Here is a 22,079-nt window from a genome sequence, read left to right as displayed (position 1 = left end):
TATAATTTTATTTGGCTTTATTAAGCACCCTACTCGCGAAAGCGGTCGGTTTAGGCACTAATTCGCCATTTTCATCCCCTTCTTGGAACAAGGCCACACCCAGACCGCTCCAGGAACTGTCTGAAGACATGCAAAAAGGCTTACTAAGATTTGAGTGTACAAGTAAAGGTGCAGACAATAATGCCTCCTTCAAACTTTCAAACTCTCTTTGTACAACCTCATCCCATTTCCACAAACTCCTCTTTCCGGTTAGGCTACACAAACATGGGGTGGCAATCTTCTTAATCTTAACGAACCTCTTGTAAAAGTTAATTAACCCCAGATAGGCTCACAGCCGTTTCTTCATCTTTGGCACTGGATATTCTCTAACTGCACTTAATTTCTCAGGATCAGGGTGTATACCTTCCGGTGTCACTATATGTCCTAGAAATTTTATCTCTCCCCTGCTGAGTTCGGACTTTTGGAGATTGAGTGTAACACTGTACCGACCAAATGCTTGTAGTACCTGATTCACGACTTTGTTGTGTTCTTGCCACGTCTGTTCAGCAATCAATATGTCTTCGACATAAAGTATTATCTTCTTCCGCAATGATTTGGGAATGACAGATCTCAATGCTCGAATAAAAGCGGCTGAAGACACATTAAGGCCGAATGGCCATTTGCGAAAGACATAACAATGCCCACACCAAAGGAATGCCGTATATTTTCGGCAAGATTTATCGCTCTCTACCTGCCAGTAGCTGGACCTCATATCCAGTGAACTGAGAACAGTCACCCCACGGAACTTTTGCAGTTGTTCATCAATTGTATCAGGCCAATCGGATCGGTGTCCCTGTTGATTTGTCTTCAGTTGCCTCGAATCCAGGACAAGTCTCACTGATCCATCTTTCTTGGGAACAGGTATTATGGGGTTATTATAAGAACTTACAGTACGTTCAATTACTCCTTGTTCTAACATGGAATCGATCTCTCTAGATACTTTCTCTCTGTTGGCAAGTGGTGCTATCCATGGTCATACAAAAACCGGCTTATGTGGCTTCTCAGCACCGTTCCCTTAGTCAAAATTATTGTAAAGATTCTTGGCACGAAAATGGGAGGACCAAGGCAGACACAAACACCTCTCGTATACACAAAAAACAATTTCCTTAAAAATAAAACATCCTATAAAATTAACAATTTACGACACACGCAAGCATCCTCACCTTAACTATTTTCAAGAACAAACTGGTAACTCGTTGCCAGTGCAATTTGACACCACATGGGTGATCGACAACAACGGCAAAGTTTTTGTACTCACCTCACTGTTTATTCTTGTTTTCAATTTATACAATTATTCACATGCACAACCTATTATTTACCAATTAGTTAGGATGTGGAGCATTGTCTAGGTTGCTGCTTGCAACTGGGGGTTAGCCATGAACCAAGAGATCTGCGCACAAAATTTATGAATTTGCTAAAAAATTACACCACACACTTAGAGCCTGAAGTAACTCATACAAAATACCTGTATATTCTAGTAGGTTTCACACAGAATCATCATCTAAATTTCTCACCAGCATTTATGACCACGTGTTGAGCTAAGCAGGTGGGGTGAGGCCCCATGTTACCTTAGCAAGACCAGTAAGAAATTTAAAACTGCAGAACGCTACTGCTAAAAGTGCAACTATATGATTTTGATGCTAGTGCTGCTCTCGTGTGCTGAAGGCACTAACTGATTGCATTACTACAAATGGATAACGTGAGCCCCACATGCTCACCTCTGGAAAAGAAACCCTAACTAAAATTCTAATTTTTTTACAGGCAAATTTCTAAAAAAGAACAATGGTCGGAACGACATTTCCATCCTGAGAAGAAGCGGATTAATAACAATATAATAAGTTATACCTCATCCCAAAAAGACTTTGGTGGCAAAGATGGAGATCGCCCTCGATTCCAACCACTCAGTTCAACAGCTTCCCCCAGAGTGATCCTGTCATGGCGGCCCTCTCCAGCCATTCTCCTCCACCCTGGTGGGGAGGGGAACCTGTTACCAACCCTCAACTACCCTTGGCAAACAGGTGCATGAAATGGTTTAAATGTCTCTAAGCACTATGGCACTTAACATCTGAGGTCATCAGTCCCCTAGACTCAGAACTACTTAAACCTAACTAACCTAAGTACGTCACACGCATCCGTGCCCAAGGCGGGATTCTAACCTGCGACCATAGCACCAGAGTCGTTCCAGACTGAAGCGCTTAGAACCGCTCGACCACAGTGGCCAGCTAGCAGGTGCATCATCGCTGCCTTTACCCCAAATTTATGTTGGCACTAACCAACCTACAGAGTGACCATATCTCTGCCTTGCCGCTACTAGCAGATGAACGCTTAATACAAACTCGAATTTAATTAACCCAAGGCAACATAGAGGGATTAAGGAAAGGAACACATGCAACAAATGTGTCGCCACAGTTAGTGGCACACTGCAGTTGCAAGTGCAGTTTCATGTGCTAACACCAAGTTTTTAGTGGCGCAACCTAAGAGACACCATTTCTGTCAAGCTACAAAAATTTCGTCTTAGTTGTACTTTGTTGCACCACTTTCCTTCCACCACTGCTCCCCGGTGGCTGCATTTGGAAACATTAGCATTCTGTCGCAGTTACCGTAGAATAGTCGCTGCTGTATGCCATTCAGTTTCAGTGTGTTTTCATTTAATTACTGAAAAAAAGTGAAAACAGATACACTTAGCTTCTGGAATTACAAGTTGATTTTCTTTATCAGTGTGTGTGTGTGTGTGTGTTCTGCAAACCAACGATGTATCTCACAATCTTAAAACACTTTTGGATGAATAGATAAATAAACTTAATATGTAACCAAAACAATAAGTCTTATAAACTTTGTAATCTGAGAGACCAAGTACTGTATAGATTGTGGATTATACGTGGCAAATAGACTCCAAGTGTGATGTGGCAGCCTTTAAATTAATAATTAGTTATTCAAAAATGGCTCTGAGCACTATGGGACTCAACTGCTGAGGTCATTAGTCCCCTAGAACTTAGAACTAGTTAAACCTAACTAACCTAAGGACATCACAAACATCCATGCCCGAGGCAGGATTCGAACCTGCGACCGTAGCGGTCGCGCGGTTCCAGACTGAAGCGCCTTTAACCGCACGGCCACTTCGGCCGGCTAATTAGTTATTCAAAATGCTTACATCATCGAATAATATAAATTCTAATATCTTGCAAGTGTGGTGTGTCTGCAAATGATATTTACATACCATCTGTTGCTCAGTTTGCCATAGCAGACAGCATTTTCATCTCCAGTTGTTTTGTTTTATAAATGTGTATGTGGACCCTGATTTATCCCAGTGTGAAACCTACTTTTGAATCCAGTATTTCGGTTTAGTCTTACCTGCACTTAACTCATGTCACAGTTATAATGCCATAACCTACTCTGTGACAATGATACCAACCCATATGATGTCAACTGACATATAGAAGGCCACATTAGTTGCCTGTTTGAACCTGGCTTAAGCCTAGCTCACAATCAGCAAACAACTTCCTGTCGATCTAAAGTTCAGAAAAAAATACGAATCTCTAAAACGGGCTACCAGAAGATATTATACCCACCAGGTACAACAGAGACTGATGACTGAGGTGGTGTTACATGGAGCAGGAGTTTCATTTAATATTTAGTACAATATTAGAAATGATAAACTTACCAGCGAAACATCAGAGTCGATTTCATTCTGATGCAACTTTCCAAGGTAATCCAACATTATACGAATACAATGTGTGTATTAAATGAAATATTTCCTTCTCTGTTATAATTCGAAAAGAGGCAGAAGCGATTTTTAAATATGAAGTACAGGGTGACACACGGGAGACGGACGGTTTTTAATGAAATAACACTCAGCCACCTTTAAAATTCATGCATATTTATTTACACAAAATCAAAGCTCATTATTTGCCATTTTAGCTAAAAAAGTTATTTGTGAAAAAATAATGTCGTCGAGGTGATGTCCATCATTTCAAATGCAGGACTCAAGTCTCTTCTCAAAATCCTCCATTACTTGGACTAAAATCTCTGTAGGGATGGCAGCAATTTCTTGAATGATTGCATTCTTCAACTAATCCAAATTTCGTGGTTTGTGGCTATAGACACAGTTCTTAAGGTACCCCTACAGAAAAAAGTCACATATTGACAATTCGGGAGACCAGGGAGGCCAAGAAACATTGCCAAAACGTGAGATAATCTGGCCAGAATACATGCGTCTAAGAACTGTCATTGAAGTGTTTGCGGTGTTCGATGTTGCCCCATCCTGCTCGAACCAAACCCGTTTTAAAGGGATTCGTCGTCTTATTAGTTCTGGTTTCAAGAATGTTTCAAGCACACGGATGTAACGAACTGAATTACCGGTAACTGTGGCCCCGTTCTCTTTAAAAAAAATAAGGTCCAATAATGTCAACAGAGCCAAGAGCACACCAGACTGTTACTTTTTCTGGGTGTAGAGGACACTGGTGGATAAGGTGTGGATGCCCTGGAGCCCAGGAACGTAGGTTTTGCTTATTCACGATCCCGTTTAAATGAATATGAGCTTCATCGCTCATCAATTAAATTTCATTTTCATTCGATCCCAAAATCACTTGCATTCTATAAGCGAAGTCTTCTCGTACAGCAAAATCAGTTTCCTTAAGTTGTTGGACAATGAGCATTTTGTAGAGATGGAATTTTAATTCTTTATGCAAAATTCGTCTAACCGATTCACGATTGATTCGTAACTCACTAGCATGACGTGTAGACCGTCCTGGGCTTCTGACTGCTCTTGCCTTACCCTTTCAACATTTTCTGGTGTCGTTACTCTGCGTCTCGGGCCAGGATGCTTCTTATCCAGTATGTTTCCAGTTGATCTGAAGTTTTCCACACATCTGAGGATTGTGTTACGGCTTGGAACAGCTCCATGTCGACCGACATTAAACCGCGCACGAAACAATCGCTTCATACCAATAATAGACTCGTCACTTTTCACGAAACTGTCATAGACAAACACTCGATGTTGTCCCACTGCTCCATAGTGACTGAGTAAATGAAATGGCGTCTTGTGTGGATCAGAACTATCCCCACCACGACCACCTCCCACCACCACGCCCTCAGTACTATGCAGTTCAAAACCATCTGTCTCCCGTGTGTCACCCTGTACTTTTTGAAACATTAATGTTTGTTATTCTTTGTTTCTATCCATTTATTTTCAGCGTTTACAGCAAATTCAAATAAGTAAGCGATAGATGTCACATTGTATAGTTTGGTTGACAGTTCTCAGGTATGTTATTCACAGGCTAGTTTGCTGTTGTTCTGGATCATTAATTCATAGAAGTAGAACTGGGCAGTCACAATGTTTATGATGTTCACCACTGTTTGTACATACCTTCGTCATACACTTTTGAAGTTATTTGCATATACAAATCCAGTTTCTGCTATGTATTGGTTGTTAATAATTGTATGGCAACTGGAAACTACACTTTTAATGTTTGACAATATTGTTTATTAACTATTTTGGTGTGTGTGTGTGTGTGTGTGTGTGTGTGTGTGTGTGTGTTTACTAGTGTATAATCATTTCAGCTTCAAACTGCCAATTTTTATTTTCAGATTCAGTTTAGTGATCCTGAAACTTGTGGAGTGAGTATACCATTAAGCACCCCAATTTACTCTACAGGTAATACATAAGAACTGCTTCATAAATATTAGATTATTAATTTACAGCACTTCATGTATTTAATGTACCCAGAAAAATCTCCTAATTGTGAATATTGTAAACATACCAGCCTCAGATTTTTGCAAAGTCGTTAAAACAGGATGATAGATTTTCAAGTGATCTGATACAATTAAACAGACATTCACCAGGAAACCCTGGCTGTTTCGAAAAAAGTAGAAAATAGGAGGAAAGTTCTGTTGTTAGGTAGTAGCCAGGAAAGAGGTGTGGGCTAGATCTTGTAGGAAAAATTGGGTGACAGGTGCTAAATCACAAGTGTTTTCAAGCTCAGTGCATGTCTTAGCCAAGTGATAGAGGATGTAGGATCGTTGTGTTAGGGTTTTACAAGGGGTGGAAAACAGTATTTACAGGGATCAGAACTATTATATTGAGTGCGACCTGTTAAAAATAGCAACTGCAACGAACCATACAAATGTTGGCTTGGTTGTTGGTTTCATGCGGTGCAATCAGCTCCAATTTAACAGCTCTGTTACGAGGATCAATATGGAGCTACATAAGCTGCTTTGGGGTGTCTGCTTTGTCAGGCATAGATTTGGTTCATGTTGATCCTATGATCAACTATGATGATGGGACATTATACTATGATACTATGATGATGAGACACTGAAAGGCATGACCTGCATCTCAGTAGGAAAAGGAATAAAACTGCCTGGGATGATAGCAAAATCTTTAGGGGGGGGGGTACTGAAACTCATGGGAGTACCTCATTTTTAGGCTAAGATCAGTGTTCAGTGATTCAACATCGAATGAAATTAAGCTTAATGAGAAGCTCAGACAGACCAGTATAGATGTTAAAATATCACAAGACTCATAAAAGTACAGTGAAAAAGAATGTTAGTGTATTGCATCAGAATATCAGGGTATTAAAAAACAAAGTAGATGAGCTACTTGTTTGTTCAGAAGATTCAGAAACGGTGGGTGGAACAGATGTACTACACCTGTCTGAACATCATATACTCACAGATATGGAAAAAGTAAATGTAGGTGGATATAAGGTTTGAGCACATGTATGTAGAGACACTATGGAGAGAGGAGGAGTTACCATATATATGTATTAAAATTTATCATACTGTGACAAATTTAGAAAAGTAAAAAAATTTGTGTAGAGCAACATATAGAAGCATGTGCGTATGAGCTTAAACTGAATGACTGTACTTTTATAATTGTAGATGTTTATAGGTCCCCATTGGGAAATTTTCAGCTAATTTTGAAAAATTTGGATTCTTTGTTGCTTTATCTGTCAGACAGAGGTAGCCAGTTATTGGTTGTGGGGATTTCAGTGTAGATTTTCTGAAACAGTTCGATTGTAAGCTTACCCCTGAAGCATTATTTGGTTCTTTCAATTTGTTGTCAGTAACTGATTTTCCTACATGGTTAGTACAGGAAAACAGCACACAGATAATGATTTTATAGACCACAATAAATTTAATCAAATGAAAACTTTTCCTGTTAAGAATGGACTGTCTTACCACAATTCACAACTAGTTACAGTACATGACATAGATTCATGCAGTAATGAAAAACTGTCCTCCAAAGTAGTGCAAAGTAGTGCAATTAACGATTTAACAATTGCAAATTTTAGGGAAAGCTTTCAATAGTTAGACTGGGATGAGGTGTACAAGGAATCTGGAGCTAATTTAAGTTGTAACCTATTTCATGATACCTTTGTGAATATATTAGAAAACAATTTCCCTAAGTAAACAGTGAAACATACTTGTAAGATACCATCTAAAAAGCTATGGCGTGCTAAAGGGATAAAAATATCTTCTAAAAAGAAAAGAGAAATGTATCTTATAGTTAGAAGGAGTAATGATTCAGAAACCATCAAATATTATAAAAACTACTGCACTGTGGACTCTGACCACAATCTATTGGTTATGACCTGTAGATTAAAACTGAAGAAACTGCAAAAAGGTGGGAATTTAAGGAGATGGGACTTGGATAAACTGAAAGAACCAGACGTTGTACAGTGTTTCAGGGAGAGCATAAGGGAACAATTGACAGCAATGGGGGAAATAAATACAGTAGAAGAAGAATGGGTAGCTTTGAGGGATGAAGTAGTGAAGGCAGCAGAGAATCAAGTAGGTAAAAAGACGAGGGCTAGTAGAAATCCTTGGGTAACAGAAGAAATATTGAATTTAATTGATGAAAGGAGAAAATATAAAAATGCAGTAAATGAAGCAGGCAAAAAGGAATACAAACGTCTCAAAAATGAGATCGACAGGAAGTGCAGAATGGCTAAGCAGGGATGGCTAGAGGACAAATGTAAGGATGTAGAGGCTTATCTCACTAGAGGTAAGATAGATACTGCCTACTGGAAAATTAAAGAGACCTTTGGAGATAAGAGAACCACTTGCATGAACATCAAGAGCTCAGATGGAAACCCAGTTCTAAGCAAAGAAGGGAAAGCAGAAAGGTGGAAGGAGTATATAGAGGGTCTATACAAGGGTGATGTACTTGAGGACAATATTATGGAAATGGAAGAGGATGTAGATGAAGATGAAATGGGAGATACGATACTGCGTGAAGAGTTTGACAGTGCACTGAAAGACCTGAGTCGAAACAAGGCCCCCGGAGTAGACAACATTCCATTGGAACTACTGACGGCCTTGGGAGAGCCAGTCCTGACAAAACTCTACCATCTGGTGAGCAAGATGTATGAAACAGGCGAGGTACCCTCAGACTTCAGGAAGAATATAATAATTCCAATCCCAAAGAAAGCAGGTGTTGACAGATGTGAAAATTAACGAACAATCAGTTTAATAAGCCACAGCTGCAAAATACTAACACGAATTCTTTACAGACGAATGGAAAAACTAGTAGAAGCCGACCTCGGGGAAGATCAGTTTGGATTCCGTAGAAAAATGGGAACACGTGAGGCAATACTGACCTTACGACTTATCTTAGAAGAAAGATTAAGGAAAGGCAAACCTACGTTTCTAGCATTTGTAGACTTGGAGAAGGCTTTTGACAATGTTGACTGGAATACTCTCTTTCAAATTCTAAAGGTGGCAGGGGTAAAATACAGGGAGCGAAAGGCTATTTACAATTTGTACAGAAACCAGATGGCAGTTATAAGAGTCGAGGGACATGAAAGAGAAGCAGTGGTTGGGAAGGGAGTAAGACAGGGTTGTAGCCTCTCCCCAATGTTATTCAATCTGTATATTGAGCAAGCAGTAAAGGAAACAAAAGAAAAATTCGGAGTAGGTATTAAAATCCATGGAGAAGAAATAAAAACTTTAAGGTTCGCCGACGACATTGTAATTCTGTCAGAGACAGCAAAGGACTTGAAAGAGCAGTTGAACGGAATGGATAGTGTCTTGAAAGGAGGATATAAGATGAACATCAACAAAAGCAAAACGAGGATAATGGAATGTAGTCGAATTAAGTCGGGTGATGCTGAGGGTATTAGATTAGGAAATGAGACACTTAAAGTAGTTTTGCTATTTGGGGAGGAAAATAACTGATGATGGTCGAAGTAGAGGGGACATAAAATGTAGACTGGCAATGGCAAGGAAAGCGTTTCTGAAGAAGAGAAATTTGTTAACATCGAGTATAGATTTAAGTGTCGGGAAGTCATTTCTGAAAGTATTTGTATGGAGTGTAGCCATGTATGGAAGTGAAACATGGACGGTAAATAGTTGGACAAGAAGAGAATAGAAGCTTTTGAAATGTGGTGCTACAGAAGAATGCTGAAGATTGGATGGGTAGATCACATAACTAATGAGGAAGTATTGAATAGGATTGGGGAGAAGAGAGGTTTGTGGCACAACTTGACCAGAAGAAGGGATCGGTTGGTAGGACATGTTCTGAGGCATCAAGGGATCACCAATTTAGTATTGGAGGGCAGTGTGGAGGGAAAAAATCGTAGGGGGAGACCAAGAGATGAATACACTAAGCAGATTCAGAAGGATGTAGGTTGCAGTAGGTACTGGGAGATGAAGAAACTTGCACAGGATAGAGTAGCATGGAGAGCTGCATCAAACCAGTCTCAGGACTGAAGACCACAACAACAACAAACTGCACTGTACTAAGAAAAGTTATTAAAGAGTTCAGAAGTATGTGCATTACGTTTGAGATTAGCCCCTCTGATAACAAATTCAAAAGAATTTAGAATATTGTTAAAAGGCAAACAGGGCAGCCGAGAGCACAGGAAGGTTGAATTTCTATCACACTAAATGAAAAATATTTTTAATAATCATTTTAAGTGTTGTAGAGAAAACAGGATCCAGCTATTCACTAGAAAATTCAAGGCTTTATATGGAAGAGGCAATACCTATAAATTTTGATAAAATTGAAATTCAACGCATCTGCCCTACTTAAATTAGGAAAATAAGAAATTCACTCAAAAGTATATGCTCACATGAAATTTATTGCATTTACAACAGAGCACTAAAAGCTTGTTCCCAACAGATAAGTAGGATTCTCAGCCACATATATAGAAACTGACTGAAACAGGGCATTTTTCCAGACAGACTGAAATATGCTATTGTTGAACCATTGCATATAAAAGGGGATAGGTCTGATGCTAACAAGTACTGCCCAATCTTGCTTCTGACAGCTTTATCCAAAATTCTTGAAAAAGTAATGTATTCAAAAGTAGCTTCACATATTTGTAAAAATGAAGTACTGACAAAATGTCAACTTTGTTTTCAGAAAGGGTTTTCGACAGAAAATTCTATATATGGTTTCAATGATCAGTTATTAAATCCTCTGAATAACCGAACATTGCCCATTGGGATATTTTGTGATCTCTCAAAGGCTTTTGATTGGCTGAATCATGAAATTCTTCTAGATAATCTTAAGTATTGTGCTATGAGTGGGATAATGTACAAATGGTATAATTAATTTTTAACTGGAAGAATGCAGAAGGTTGACATTAAAAGTACAGATGGCCTGCAAAAATCAGTGGAGTCCTCTAACTGGGCAGGTATCAAGTATGGTGTGTCCCACAGAGTTCAGTCTTGGGTCCCCTATTGTGCTTAATATATATTAATGACTGACCACTCTATATTCATAAAGATGCAAAGCTAGTTTTTTTGCTAATGATATAAGTATAGTGATCACACCTAACAAACAAGAATTAGTTGAGGAAGTTGTAAATAATGTATTTCATAAAATTATTAAGTGGTTCTCTGCAAATGGACTCTCACTAAATTTTGAGAAAACACAGTATATACAATTCTGTACAGTAAATGGCATAACACCATTGAAAAATATAGGCTTTGAACAGAAGTCTTCTGCTAAGGTGGAACACCCAAAATTTCGGGACTTGTGCACTGATGAGAAATCGAATTGAAAGAAACACATCGATTATGTGCTGAAATGGTTAGGTTCAGCTACTTATGCTATTAGTAGCATTAGGGTTATTGCAAATTTTGGTGATTGACATAGTAAATAAGCCTAGTATGCCTATTTTTGTCTCTACTAAGCCTCGTCTTTGGCACATTGTAATATGTTTGCTGATAAGTCAAAGTCCCACTCTGCCAAAGTGGAGACCCGGGTTCGAGTCCCACTCATGAGTGCAATTTTCAACTTCTGCTACATTGTGCACACCTTCATAATAGAAATCCATAAGCCAGTTATTAGAAAACAGTGAATACTGCTGTCTCCAGCTGCCAAACACTTTGGTCCATGAGCCAGTGCAAAGAAGGAATTAGCTGAGCTACAAATCACACTGCTTCAAAAGCAGCATGATGAAACTCAGACAGAGGAGGAAGAGTCATTTTAACTGAAGAAAAGAAGCTTAGAACAGGATTAAGGAAAATACACTGAAAAGTCATTACATAAATTTGTGTGGCACATAAAGTAATTTTACAGTGATTCAATATTGAGAAAATACAGCCACAAGTGTGTAAAGGTAATGTAGATAGTATATTGACGACCAATTGGAATCCAGTTACATATGAAATTGCTTTATTTCAATGAAAGCGACTTTATGTATAACGATGCATGATAGGATTTTAGAAAGCATTCTGGTGCACAGTGTTCGCTAAAAATGCAAAAAATCAAATGAAAAGAGTCTCGATCACGTTTTCAGATTTTTTAATTTGTTTGTAGCCGGTTTCGGCCCTTTCCACAGGCCATCTTCATCTCGCTCCATCTACCGCTATCATCAGCCAGACTTGCGGCCAAAAGGCTGAAGATGGCCTGAGGAAAGAGCCAAAATCGGTTGCAAACAAATTTAAAAATCCGAAAACGCGGTCAAGACTGTTTTTATCTGATTTTTAATGCATAATAGGCTTCAACAACAGACTTACTGATGAAATTAAATTATGCCTAGGTACAGAAGTTGTTAAAAAGGATATAGTGAAATTCTATGATGATCAAACAATCGTAAATGGAACTTACTGTTTACCCCTTGTCATGCAGCCTGTCTAATGGTGTTTCTGCAGTAAAAGTGGAGATACTGTTATTCTAATGGTTGCATACCATCATTTATTTTCCTTGCCCTTGACAACAGAAATTAAATCTGGTGTGTCAAGACTAGAGAAAATTGCTGTAAACTATTGATTCTTTAGAAACGAGCCATTTGTGGACCCATATCTAAGGCATCACTTCATTTAATTGGAAAAACTGAAGTGTTAACCACAGTAAATATATACATTTTAAAAGAACCACTATTCATTTAAAGATAGCACTTCAACAAATATATTGATTTGCATCAGTACAACACAAGAAATATAAATATTACATCTGCAAACTTCTGTATTAAGAAAGTACACAGTATGGAGGATTAATAGCTGGTCAACACACTGCCTATACTAGCTCTGATTCTTCCGGCAGTAAATACAAAGAACTTTCCTTCGCAAAATCTATTTTACATGCAGTCTGATAATTATTGAACTATATGAAAAAAGACATGAATTGATTAAAAATTACAGTGTGCTTACACGTTATTCAATATCTAAACATCACTATAGATAATTAGATTTAGGTTATGACAAGTTCTATACGCCTGCCATCATTGGCGATGATGTGGCGCAGATGAATAGAGAAATTCTGCATCGACTGCTAAAGTGTCGGAACATCGATGGTGTCGATGACCTCCGAAAAGGGTGTTTACAGTCCAGCAATGGTTTTGAGGTTATTGCTGTACACCTTGTCTTTAATATAGCCCCACAAAAAGGGGTTGCATGTGTTCAGATTGTAACGGAACCTATTAAAAGCTTTACTTTATCGAAGTATGCGATACCCTCCAAATTCAACCAGTTTAACGAGTATTTATGATTATAGAAAAGTTATTGTGTATGTTAACAATGAGTGCATAACATGTCTCCATAAACAGTCAACCCATTAAATTATACTGAATTACTGACCCACACAAAAGTTAATATCACTTGATCACTGATACAGCAAATGTAATCATGTAAAAACACTAAATTCATCTTAAATAATTAATTTGAAGTACGAAAAATAGTGGCCAACTTACGTATTTTGGATCTCTTTAAATAAAAATCGCCCAGTGAAACCTATTTGTTCACTAGGACCGTTTTCACTCAGTATTCACGTAAACACTCCTATTTTAGACGAAAACCAATGTAATTCTTAATAATTCATGTTATTTACTTATTTATGCAAATTAGAGAAGTCAACTGACAAACTTCTAAAAAACGACCTTTTTGTAACAAAGAATTATTATGTCAAGTCGACAAATCTGTCTGTCATTTTAATAACCTGTTAAATTATGTCACTCGATATAAATTAATAACTTTTCTGCACAAATTACGATAGCAGATGTACATGTGACTTATAAACTATATCTCTTTTTAGTAGTTCTTTGACAAGGTTATAAATACAACCAGCAAGAAGGGTCAGAGTAGAGTCTGAATGTCACATTGGTAAAGTGTATGTGTGTTATTGTTCGAGGTGGATAAACATTGCAAAGAACATGTAAAAGAAAAAATGGCTCTGAGCACTATGGGACTCAACTGCTGTGGTCATAAGTCCCCTAGAACTTAGAACTACTTAAACCCAACTAACCTAAGGACATCACACACATCCATGCCCAAGGCAGGATTCGAACCTGCGACCGTAGCGGTCATGCGGTTCCAGACTGTAGCGCCTTTAACCGCTCGGCCACTCCGGCCGGCCATGTAAAAGAAGTGCTACTTTGTGTTGTGTCATTGTCTTTGGTGGACAGTGGAATTAAGATGGCAACCAGAGTAATAAATATTTGAAGTTCAAATATTTGTTGGTTTCGCTCATTATTTATCATCAAAAGCACATCAAAAACACAGGACCTCATCTTTTTACCCCTAGACAACCAGATTTAGAGCCAGCATTAACATCAAGACACAGCAGCGATCCAGCAAGCAGCAGCGATTACCACAATGCATTTTAATGGCGCCAACCTAACATCAGGTGCTAACAAGCTCCGTAAATGGGAGTGAAATAGTGCGATTATAGCAATATCTACGACTAGGCGACCATTATAAGATCCAGAGAATATGGCGGCCAATTGAGGCCTATGCCAGTAGTCTCTCGGTACCCCAGAGCCAGAATGTGGTCCTCAAAGTGCTCCTCTAGAACATCAAACTCTCTCCTGCTTCGATGGGGTCCAGCTCAGTCTTGCATGAACCACATCTTGTCGAAATCAGGGTCACTTTGAATAATAGGGATGAAATCATCTTCTAAAACCTTCACATGTCATTCGGTAGTCACCATGCCATCAAGGAATATTGTATCGATTATTCAGTGATTGGACGTTACACACTACAGTCACTTGTTGAGGGTGAAGAGATTTCTCGATCGCGAAATGCAGATTCTGAATCCCCCAAATGCGCCAATTTTACTTATTGGCAAACCCATCCATTTGAAAGAGGGCTTTGTTGCTAAAGCAAACCATACAGAGCGTACTAATTCCTGTTACACCTCATGGCCAACCACACAGTTTGAACATCATAACGCAAACCATTGAGAAGTTATGACGATTTATTTGATATAGGTCAATAATTGCCACCGTGTATCTGAATGGTGAAATACCATTTATGCATACTTCTTCTCTAATATTACTTGCTGACAATTCTTGAGGAATGTGGGCCCTGTTAATCTATTGCACAAGAATTGAAATTTTCTGTTTTTTCTGTATGCAGTGAATATTTGTATGTCGAATAAACGTTTACTATTATTCATAAGTCAGTGACTGAATGTTGATTAGAGGGACCTCTAAATTACAAAATAGACCTACACTAATATTTCGCATAAAACGATTAAAAGTTATTGTTTTGTTGCAACTGGGAGTGTTGCTAATTCATATTTTCTGCTTGTGATATAACATGGCTCTGGGAATATTAAAAAAAAACCACTTTTAGTTTGAGAGGGAGGAGGAAGAGAAAAATCTGCCCCCCTCTTTTTGCTACTACTAAACTCTAAATGTTCTCTAACAACTGGCAAAAATATTAACAGGAGTGCCGCCTGTAATATCTGAGAGAACAGTGAGGCTTTTACTTTGATTGGGCGTATTTTCCTATTATGTTCTACACAGGACGAGGATACATTGATTTCTGATCCTGCGATAACACCACAGCAATAAAGATGAGATACCTTCATGGGCATATTTTTCCAGTTTATTGTAATGAATAATAGAATTATGAAATGAGACACATTTGCAGACTTTCCTGTCAATCAGATGCTGCAGTTTCTGTTTCATAAACTCACAGTCGTCATATTCTTCGAATTAATTAGGACGACGTCGCATTTTCTTTTGCTTTCTCATTGTGATAAACATTTCCGCTAAAATCTCGTCATCAATAGTCTGATTCAATAATTCTTGGCTATACTCTCAAAGTGCCATCGGCTATTCTCCAGATAACATCGCTAACAAGACCAAAATCTTAGTTTATTGCAGGTTAGGCGCTGTTCCGTACTTGTGCAACGTGCTTTCTGTGCTAATTCGAGAATAGACCTGTGGTGTGCGTACTGTAAGACCTTCGGTACACACACCATCAGATTATTTGACTTGTCGCTCTAACGAAGTAGGCGAGTGTTAGCAATATGTCTCGTGGCCTTATCGTGGCGTGTTTATCTTCTGCCGTTAGGTCAGACGATAGAAATGCCACTTGCACGCTTAGAGTAGCAGATTGACGGTGACCAACTTTAAACAGAACTTGATTAATTTTCACACGCATTTATTAAAATAATAACAAGCATAAAATTTACATAACTTGGTTCTGGATGCTATTTACAATTGACAATCTGAAGTTCCTTTGGTATTGGAACGTTAATCTTATTCTCACATATATCTCTGATACTTGACAAAAGTGTCTATTCATTTATCTTCATGGCTATGTACAGGATTATGGTAATCTTATTAGGCGCAGACTGGAACTTGACTATAGACTGGTACAGACAAATGTAGAACTCGAACAGACTAGTACAGACAAATGCAGACTGGTACAGACTGGTGCAGACAAATGCAGACTAATGCAGACTGACTAATCGGAGGTTTTTTTTTTTTCTTTATTGTTATTTTAAACACCTTGAACAAAGGCGGGCTGTCAGCAGCATAGTACGCTGCTCTTCAGTCGCGAGTGGTACAATAAATGACAAAAAGTAGTGACAGATAATACAATAAAAATGGCAGGTAAAAACTGTAGACACAAAAACAAGATACATGAAGCCATTCACGCTGGACAAGAAAAAACACTAAAACCTGTTGACACAGCGCACATAACATGGATGACGGCGACGGCACACGGGAACAGTGGTGGCGTGACGGCGAAAGAACACTAAACACAAACGAAGGCACACACACGAGACACTGATGGCGATGATCTCCGGCGCGCGAATGTTCACTGAGCGTGTGCGAGTCCAGGGACCTGCCAAGAGAGGAGGAGGAGGAAAGGGAGTGGGAGAGGGAAAGGGGAGAGCAGAGATGCTATGGGCAGGGGAGAGAGGGGGAGGGAGGAAGGGGGAAGGGAAGCCCGGGGGAAGTGTGGCGGAGGAAGGGGGACGGGGGAAAAGGAAAGAGAAGGGAGGGTTCAAATGGTTCAAATGGCTCCGAGCACTATGGGACTTGACAGCTATGGTCATCAGTCTCCTAGAACTTAGAACTACTTAAACCTAACTAACCTAAGGACATCACACAACACCCAGTCATCACGAGGCAGAGAAAATTCCTGACCCTGCCGGGAATCGAACCCGGGAACCTGGGCGTGGGAAGCGAGAACGCTACCACACGACCACGGGCTGCGGACGAAGGGAGGGAGGGTGCCTAAAGGAAAGGACACAGGAAGTGGGGGGGAGGATCAAAGTTGATAGGAGAGGTAGATGGAGGGGAGGAGGACATCATCAGGGAGGGGGAGCTGGCGGAAGCCACCTTGGGAGAGGGTAAGGAGGGTGGAGAGATGGGGTGGGACGTGGGAATACAGGCGCGGAAGCGGGCGGGGGTGGGAGAGGATGGGTGAGACTAATGGGTTAGGAGGATCGAGTTTGCGGGAGGTGTACAGGATCCGTATCCTTTCAAGGAAAAGGAGGAGGTGGGGGAAGGGGATGAGATCATACAGGATCCGCGTGAGGGAGGGGAGACGGATGCGATAGGCGAGGCGGAGAGCATGGCGTTCAAGGATTTGGAGGGATTTATAAAAGGTAGGGGGGGGGGCGAGATCCAAGCCAGATGGGCGTAACAAAGGATAGGGCGGATGAGGGATTTATAGGTGTGGAGGATGGTGGAGGGGTCCAGACCCCACATACGGCCGGAAAGGATCTTGAGGAGATGGAGTCGGGAGTGTGCCTTGCTTGGATTGTCTGGAGATGGGGAGTCCAGGAGAGGCGACGGTCGAGGGTGACGCCAAGGTACTTAAGGGTGGGAGTGAGGGCGATAGGACGGCCATAGATGGTTAGATGGAAATCAAGGAGGCGGAAGGAAGGGGTGGTTTTGCCTACAATGATCGCCTGGGTTTTGGAGGGATTGACCTTGAGCAACCACTGGTTGCACCAAGCGGTGAACCGGTCAAGATGGGATTGGAGAAGGTGTTGGGAGCGCTGCAGGGTGGGGGCAAGGGCAAGGAAGGCGGTGTCATCGGCAAACTGGAGAAAGTGGACGGGTGTGACGGAGGCGGCATGTCTGCCGTATACAAAAGGTACAGAAGGGGGCAGAGGATGGAGCCTTGGGGCACACTGGCGGAGGGGAAAAAGGTGTAGGAATCTGTGTTATGGATGGTGACGTAGGAAGGACGGTGGGAGAGAAAGGAGCCGATCGGACGGACGTAGTTAATGGGAAGGGCGAAGGTTTGGAGCTTGAAGAGGAGACCGGAATGCCATACACGGTCATAAGCACGTTCGAGGTCCAGGGAGATGAAGATTGCGGAGCGACGGGAATTAAGCTGGTCGGAAAGGAGATGAGTGAGGTGAAGGAGAAGGTCGTCGGAAGAGAAGGACGGCTGAAAGCCACACTGGGTAACGGGAAGGAGGCGGTGCTGGCGGAGATGCTGGTGGGTGCGTCGGGTGAGGATAGATTCCAGGACCTTGCCGAAGACCAAGGTAAGGCTGATGGAACGGTAGGAGGAGACGGCGAACAGCGGTTTGCCAGGTTTAAGGAACATCAGGATATGGTAGGTTTCCCACAGGTCGGGGTAGTAACCGGTGGACAGGACGACATTGTAGAGCCTGGCCAGAGCGGGGAGGAAAGAGACAGGAGCTTCACAAAGGTAACAGTAGGTGACACGATCATGACCAGGAGCGGTGTTGCGTTTTGTGCGAAGTGTAGCAATGAGATCCTGTGTAGTGATAGGGGCATTGAGTTCCGTGCGTGCAATGTTGTCCAAGTACTGGAAACCAGGTGCGAGGGGAGGGATAGATGTGTCAGTTCGATCGCGGACATCCGGGAAGAGGGAGTAATCGAACTGGGGATCATCGGGGATGGAAAACACATCAGAGAGGGAGGAGGCAAAGTGATTGGCCTTGCTAAGGGTGTCAGGGAAGGGGTGATCATCATGGAGAAGAGGATAGTAGTGGAGGGTTTAGTTCCGGTAAGGCGACGGAAGGCTGACCTGAACTTGGAGGAGTTTATAGGTAGGGTAGAATTTAAATGGGTGCATGTCTGTCGCCAGTCCTGGCGTTTCTTAGCTGCGAGCAAATTACGAATGTGTCGCTGGAGTTGCCGGTGGTGTCGTAGTGTGTCCAGGTCACGCATGTGGAGGAAGGCACGGTAGAGACGGCGGGATTCACGGAGGAGGAGGATGGTCTGTGGGGGTAAGGTAGGACGGTGGGGATGGATGGCGACAGTAGGGACGTGGGCCTCCACGGCCTCAGACAAGGTCTGCTGGAGTCACATCGTCAGGGTGGTGGTAGGTGAAGGGGTGGCTATCGACCTGGGTGGAGAGGGTATCTCGGTAGGCATTCCAGTTGGCACGGGAATAGTCATGGACGTACTTAGGGGGAGGGTCATTACGAGGGTCGGGGCGGGGGCGACGACTGTCTGAAACGGTGAGGAGGACAGGGAGATGGTCGCTACCAATAGGCTCCAAGACACCCTCCGTTATGCGTCCAAGGAGGTTGGGGGAGGAGAGGATAACATCGGGAGTGGAGTTGGATTTGGGACGGGTGTGCTGGGGGATGGGGATGAGGTCACCTTGAAGGGAGGAGAGGAACCGATGCCACCGCCATAACTGGGCGACGGAACGACTATGGATGTTGAGGTCGGCGGCGATCACATAGGAGGAGAAGGTACGGTCAATGTGGGAGAGGAAGTCGAAGGGAATAGGGGTGTTAGGGCGGACATAGATGGTGGCGCAGGTAACGATAAGGCCGGGGAAGAAGAGACTAAGGACCAGGTGTTTGGTGGGGTCGGGAAGGAGAGGTTGGAGCCGAACGGGGATCTGGCGGTGGTGACCAATGGCAACTCCGCCACGCGCAATCGGGAGGGGATTATCGGATCAGTGAAGGAGGTAGGGCGAAGTGTGGACGATGTGGTGGGGTTGAAGGAAGGTTTAATTGAGGAGGAAGGCATCCGCGCGGTGGGTGGCAAGGGTGTGGGGAAGGGAGCAGATATTGTTGAAAAGGATACGGTGCTGGCGATGGCGAAGGCGATGGGGAGAGTAGGGCATGGGCAGTGGCCCGACGGGCCACCACCCTAGCTGGAGCTGCAGTGAAATTCTGGGGGAGTGGGGGGAAAGGATCAGAGAGAGAGGAGCGGGAGGAAGAAGCTGGAGAGGGGGCGACAAAGAGCGAGGGCGAAGGGAGAGTGAGAAGAAGAGGGATGGAAATAGGGGGGTGTGACTGGGCACACCATGTTATGGTGGTGGTGGCGGCAGAGGGGGAAGTATAAACTATGGCTGTGGTGGTAGTGGTGGTAGTGGTGGTGGGGGCTGACATGATGACAGGGATAAACAAAAAGGCACAGGACGAAAAAGAAAGGAAAAAAACTGGGGACAGACGAAGACGGATGAAGACGAAGACAGAGGAAGACAAAGACGGATGAAGACCAGAGTCCCACGCTGCTGGCGCTGGCGCTGACGCCGATGACGGATGGCAGGAATGCCGCAGCTGCTGCTGCTGCCGCGGACGGGGCCGGGGCCGCTGCTGCTGCTGCCAGAGGGCTGGCTGGCTGGATCGCTGCTGCTGGAGGGCTGGCTGGCTGCTGCTGGCTGGACCGCTGCTGCTGGCCGGGACCGCTGCTGCTGCTGCTGCTCGGCTGGACCGCTGCTGCTCGGCTGGCCTGCACCTGAAAACCTAGCACTTCGATTAGTGCTGGAATGGCACAATCGAAGGGCGGTATGACTAATCGGAGGTCTGTACACTCGTTATAATACCTCGCGCGTTCAAGTATCACTGCGCGAGTGTTATCCGCGAGGAGAAAAGATTCTATGTTAGCAGCAATCTCATTGGCTTCGTTACATATTAATACGCGGATCGGCGGAAGCAGAATTTGGTCCGTCTCTAAGGCAGCGCCATCTCGTAGTGCAGAGACGATCGAGCGCTGTGCCAGTGCTGTTGTGCTTAGCGGGGCGCACTCTAGTGGGAAAGTTGTAAACGCGCTGACTATGCGGAACTATGTACACAACAAGACCGTAATCGGGATTTATTCGGTGTTCATTCAGTCGGCCCTAACCATGCAAATCTCCAACTTACCGAACAGCTACAGATCCAAACCCACATGGTTCACAGAAATTGACAAAGATGTGAAAAACAGTGAAATTAGAACGGACATGATAGATAGAATACATTTTAGAGAAGCAACACAAAAGGCAAGATTTCAGGAAAGAAAGAGGTTAGCAAAAGGAAGAAAATGGACCTATAAAGAAAAGGAATGACACCCTCGAAAGATGAAGGCAGTCTGGAAGCAACAAAAATTAAACACAAAGATACAAAACCAATGTTGATATTTCGTATCCTCCGAAAGTGTTATTCAAATAAATAAATAAATAAAATGAAATATTTATATCTCAAATAAAAGTGTATATTTCCACAATCCAGACGAGGTACAACACAGCAATCTTCCCCAGCCATTGTAGCCAAAACACTAGCTCTAAGCAAAGGAGTCAATCTCTTTGAAATAAAACCGCGTTCACACGTGCAACAAATGTGTCGCCACAGATGGTAGCATACTACAGTTGCAACGCCGTTGCAATGCAGTTGAATACGTGAACTCCCAGTTTTTAGTAGCGTAACTCAGGAGACGCATCATTTTCCACGCCACAAAAAGCTCAACTTGGTTGTACTTCGTTGCGCCACTTTCCTCTCCCACTGCTCCCTGGTGGCAGTATTTCCAAGCACCAGTATTCTGTCACAGTTATCGTGACGTAATTGCTGCTGTAATCCATTCGATTTCAGTGTGTTTTAGTATAAACCTCGTGAGTTGTGAGATCAAGCATTATATAAATTGTGGGTTACATGCAGGAAATAGTTCCCTACTATGATGTGCCAGCTGTTACACTAAAAATTAGTAATCTAAATGCTTATATCAACGAATACAATAACATTCTCAAATCTTGGAAGAGTGGCGTGTCTGCAGATGTTATTTTGCTGCCAGCTACTGGTTATTGCCACTGCAGACAGCATTTTCGTCTCCGAGTGTTATTTCTGTTATAAATGTGTTTGTGTCCCCTGATTTATCCCTGTGTGAAATCTATTTTCAGGTCTAATATTTGGGTTTCGGTTTCGTTGTATTTAACTCTTGTCACAGCTCTAATGCCATAAACTGCATATAACACTCGTACCCTGTCATATGATTTCAGTTGACACCATACTGAAAGGTGTGCAACTGCGTAGAATTTGTGTGAACGGTAGCTCACGATGCCGTTACAGAATGCCACGAGCTCTGGTGGCACATTAGTTGCGTGATTTGAGCGTGTGTACCCGAAGTAAGGGTGTTTCATCACAGTGATTA

Source organism: Schistocerca cancellata, chromosome 4 (genome assembly GCF_023864275.1).
Source record: "Schistocerca cancellata isolate TAMUIC-IGC-003103 chromosome 4, iqSchCanc2.1, whole genome shotgun sequence".
Taxonomy (NCBI): domain Eukaryota; kingdom Metazoa; phylum Arthropoda; class Insecta; order Orthoptera; family Acrididae; genus Schistocerca; species Schistocerca cancellata.
This window is presented reverse-complemented; position numbering follows the sequence as displayed.